Source organism: Meriones unguiculatus, chromosome 14 (assembly GCF_030254825.1).
Source record: "Meriones unguiculatus strain TT.TT164.6M chromosome 14, Bangor_MerUng_6.1, whole genome shotgun sequence".
Taxonomy (NCBI): domain Eukaryota; kingdom Metazoa; phylum Chordata; class Mammalia; order Rodentia; family Muridae; genus Meriones; species Meriones unguiculatus.
Window position 1 is genome coordinate 40,333,125 of NC_083361.1, and position 5,026 is coordinate 40,338,150.

Below are 5,026 nucleotides of genomic sequence, written 5' to 3' on the forward strand. Positions count from 1 at the left end.
AAATAGCCTCTTTTTCTTACCTTCTAAACTGAGTTTATGAAGCTGGAGCAGTAATTCAGCAATCAAGAGTGTTGACTGTGTACCTAGAGGAAAGAGGTTCAAATTCAGTACCACATGGTGGCTCACAACTATGTGTCACTCCAGTGCCAGGGGATCCAACGCCCTCTTTGGCTTCCGTAATCACCAGGCACACATGCGGTGCCCAGACACGCATGCAGGCAAAATAGTTATACACATAGAATAAGAATTAAAAAAATTTAAACTGAATTTAGTAATTATTGATTCCATGTTAGCTGTTTACTGGCTTGCTGTCTATTGTGTTTTATATTTTGACTCAGTCATTGAATGAGTTTATAGTTCACATTTTCATATATGCTTACAGCTCTTCATGTGTAAGCTAAGAACCTTATACTATCTCCATTTGCTTTCTAGTTTATACATATGCTTATATATATGCTTATATACACAACTATAAACTTCATGTGCTGTCAAATAGTTACTGCTAATAAAGAGAAATGCAGAACTATGTTTTTATATTTCTCCAGGCATATTTACCATTATCTGTGTTCTATGTCCTTGTCCATATATTAAAAAGTCCATCTGCTATCATATTCCTGTGTCAAAAAATCTTCATTTGAAAATTCTTGAGCATGAATTCACAGGTAAGAACATCTCAGCTGTCTTCCATCTGCTGTCTTTACTCCACATCATTTTATGAGATTATTTTGCAAAGTACAGAATTTCTTCCAATTCTTATCCCAGGTACACAGCTTAAGACAAGGGCATAAATTTGGTCCCTGTTGCTTTTTCATGGCTAGAAGCTCAAAAGCCAGAGCAATTCTTTAAAAATGTAAATTATACCATGCCATTATACTGCCAATAAAAATCATTCCAATAGTTTCTCAACTCTCTCGTAATAAAATCCCATGAATTTCTCCCAAGAAGGGGTCTGCAATTCAGTGGTTAAATAAACTTTATATTAAATCCTTTCTTGGAAATTCAGAGTTCTTGTCATCATAAGAAAGGGTGGGAGAAATTTTATGATAAAAATTCATCATCTTCCAAACTTGTGTAAACATAGTTCTAAAAAGACAGCAGACCTTTGAACATTCCTTAGGATACTTTGTTGTGGAGTCTTCAGTTTTCAGGAAAAAAGTATAACCCAGTATGTTCAGCTTTTCAGAGAGACTGAAGAGTGGGAGGGCCACATAGGATTAAGAGTATCTTTTGACTATCTCTGACATGAACTGATTGGTCTGCTCTTTGATCACCTCCCCATGAGGGGGGAGCAGCCTTACCAGGACACAGAGGAATACAATGCATTCACTCCTGATGAGACCTGATAGACCAGGATCAGAAGGAAGGAGAGGAAGACCTCCACAATCAGTGGACTTGGCTAGGGGCATGTGGGGGGGAAGGAGGAGCGAGGGTGGGACTGGGAGGGGAGAAGGAAGGGGTTTACAGGGGGATACAAAGTGAATAAAGTGTAATTAATAAAAATTAAAATAAAAACATATTTAATAAAAAAATTTTAAATAGAAAATCTTTCTTAATTTAAAAGTAAAGTCCATGGGGTAGACATAATGCTCTGTCTTCATTACTCATGTAAAGGATTCAGAGTTACCTAGAAGACAACCCTTTGAAGGTGTCTATGGTGTTTCCAGGAAGATTTAACTGAGGTCAGAAGACAGACTGTCAATGCAAGTATCACAGACTCACAGGCCAGAGTCCCAGGCTTAAAAAGGAGAAAGCAAGTTGGGTACCAGATTCTAAGCATCTCTGCTTCCTGAATGATGGAATAGTGTGCCCAGCCACCTCACACTCCTGTCAATATGCCATTCCCACCATGGTGGGTGGAATCTTCAAACTGTGAGACAAAAGAAGCCTTTCCTTCCTTACCATAGCATTTTTTAAATCTTTTGTAACAATGTGAAAATTTCACTAATATAGTAGATATATCCCCAACTAGAGAAAAGTGGCAAAAAAGAAAAAGAAATAAAAAATGAATAATTCTGTTCTAGAGGTATTCTTGCTACATTATACATATGTTAATAATTTTATTTTTTATATTAATCACAGGTTATTTACTTTGTATCCCAGCTGTAGCTCCCTCTCTCATTCCCTCCTAATTCCACCTTCCCTCCCTCTTCTTCTCCCTGCCCCTTTCCAAGTCTTCTGATAGGGGAGGACCTCTTCTCCTTCCATCTGACCCTAGCTTATCAGGTATCTTCAGGACTGGCTTCCATGTCCTCCTCTGTGGCCTAGCAAGGCTGCTCCTCCCTCTGGGGTTGGGAGAGGTCAAAGAGCCAGCCATTGAGTTCATGTCAGAAATAGGCCCTGTTCCCCTTACTAGGATACCCACTTGGATACTGAGCTACTATGGGCTACATCCGAGGAGGGGTTCGAGGTTATATCCATACATGGTCCTTGGTTGGAGAAACATTCTCATAAAAGACCCCTGTGCCCTGATATATTTGGTCCTTGTGGAGCTCCTGTTCTCTCCAGGTCTTACTAACTCCCCCTTCTTTCGTATGATTCTCTGCACTCTGCTGAAGGTTTGGTTATGAGTCTCAGCATCTGCTTTGATACACTGCTAAGTAGAGTCTTTCAGAGGACTTCTGTGGTAAGCTCCTATCCTGTTACTTGTTTTCTCCTACTTCCAATGTCCATCCCATTTGTCTTTCTAAGTGAGTATCGATCATCTTACCTTCTTTCTTGTTTATCTTCTTTAGGTGTACAGATTTTACTATGTTTATCCTATCTTATAGGTCTAGTATCCACTTATAAGTGAGTATATACCTTATGTGTCTTTCTACTTCTGGGATAGCTCACTCAGGATGATCTTTTCGAGGCCCCACCATTTGCCTGCAAATTTCATGATTTCCTTCTTTTTAATTGCTGAGTAGTATTCCATTGTGTAAAAGTAGCACAATTTCTGTATCCATTTCTCTATTGATGGACATCTGGGTTGTTTCCAGGTTCTGGCTATTACAAATAAAGCTGCTATAAACATGGTTGAGTAAATGTCCTTGTTGTGTATTTGAGAATCTTTTGGATATATGCCTAGGAGTGGTATAGCTGGATCTTGAGGAAGCAGTATTTTTCAAGAAGCTGAAAAAGAAACACTAAAAACCAGCTTCTGTGTATTAAAGAGGAGTGACCTACCATGATTAAGAGCTTGGACTACAAAGTAAGACTCTCCAGCTTCTTTAAGGATCAGTTGTAGCCTGTTGGAAATGTGAATAAGTATGAGCTATAAGACATAAAGTTGTGGCCAGAAGTAAATGTGAGCATCATACTCAATCACATAGCAAATTCTTATTAAGTATTAGCTTGCTGTTTATTTGTACAAAGGAAATAAAAGGCACAGAAGGAAGAGAACCCCACGGTTTCTTAGTTAAAATTAAGTTTTATTAGCAAAGGAAGACTTTCATAGAGAAAACATGCAACCTAACTCTCCCTCCCCCATATGTTACATCCCAACAGCAGTTTCCCTTTTCTCTTCTCTTCCAAGTCTCCTCCCCATGTCCTCTCACCCCTAGATCCACTCCTCCTCCATTTTCCTTCAGAAAAGAGCAGTCTCACAGGGAGATCAACCAAATGTGGCATAACAAGATGCAATAAGACTAGGCACGTATGCTCATAACAAGGTTGGACCTGGACAAGGCAACCTAGTAGGAAGAAAAGGGTCCCAAAAGCAGGCAAAATAGTCAGAGACAAGATCACATGATCAGAGCCAGCATGGCTGCTGCTGCTGCATGGTCCACAGGACCATAGGCTGGGCTTAGGGCACCACCTTCCAGTGGCCTTGAGGGTCCAGTTAAAACAGCTCCAGTGGCTTTGCTGAAGGTCAGGAGTGGCGGGGTGTAGGGGGACAGTGGGAGGGAGGAATTAGACCTTCCTACCAACCAGCAAACCTGACTGAATGCTCAGATTGGGAAAATGAAACATAGGAAACAAGATGAAAGGCAACCGTCCACTGGCAGGATCAGAGCAGAAAATGAGTAGGAATGTGGAGCATTGCCATTTTAAGAGAGAAGGTTCCGGCATGTCTGAGGGTGATGAAGTGAATGTCAAACACAGGAACAGCAACTGCTTTGAGGAGTATAAACAGTGTGGGCCACAATTTATATTGGCCACCACAATCCTGGAAGGTGGCTTCCAAGGCTCTGACTTCATCATGTGTCGTGGCAAAGAGAATCCAGACAGTGATGCTGACCTGGATGTGGATGGAGTTGACACTCTGAAATACCAGAAATCACAATACACAGGGGCCTATGTGCTCCCTTGCATAGAAGACCCTGGTGAAGCCAAGGAGGGAGAGGCACTCTGAGGTGCAGTCCTAAATGGCAGCTCCCCCACCCCTGCCCCCAGCATCCACATCACACCTGAGTTCTCTAAATGAGCCAGTCATGAGATGCCATCCACCAGCAGTGGTAAAGGCGGCAAGCAAGAAGACAAGAACAGTGACATTGAGAAAAAAATACTGAAGGTTCAGCTGTAACTACATTTGGGGCCCTGTAGGCTTGAGTTAGGAAGCTTGAACCACAGCTTTGTCAGGGGGAGGAGAGAGGTTGGAGGGGCAAATGATACAAATGTCTCATCCACATGGACTCGTGATGCCCCTGACATTGATCCAGCGTTGGCATGTGTACTGCGAAGAGTGCTAGCTGCGGTCTCTGGGTCCCAAGAAGCTCTGCATTCAGTGCAACGCCATCACAGCACCTGGAAACCTGCGGAGGATCTACCTGTCAGGTAGTCGTCCAGACAGGCCTTGCATCAAGCAACTTCATCTGCCCCAGCCTCTGTGACTATGGCTCCCCTCTCCCTTTGGACACACTTGCACACAGGTTCCCTGTGTACATACATGTGCATACATAAACAGAGAACATCCCTCCCTGCTTGCTCCTTCTGAACTTGGGGACCATTCGTCTTTTGGCTCTGGTTCCACAGTGGGGCAGGAAGTTGGGTTGAGGAGTAGAAGGGCAAAACTCTTGAGATCTATCCCCTAGACTGGCTGACAGAC

General features: G+C 42.4%; 1 pseudogene; it reads left to right on the forward strand.

Annotated features, from left to right (window-relative positions):
* The first annotated feature begins 650 nt into the window (after window positions 1–650).
* On the forward strand, window positions 651–4,811 carry LOC110561297 (E3 ubiquitin-protein ligase Rnf220-like; annotated as a pseudogene).
* Window positions 4,812–5,026: the final 215 nt, after the last annotated feature.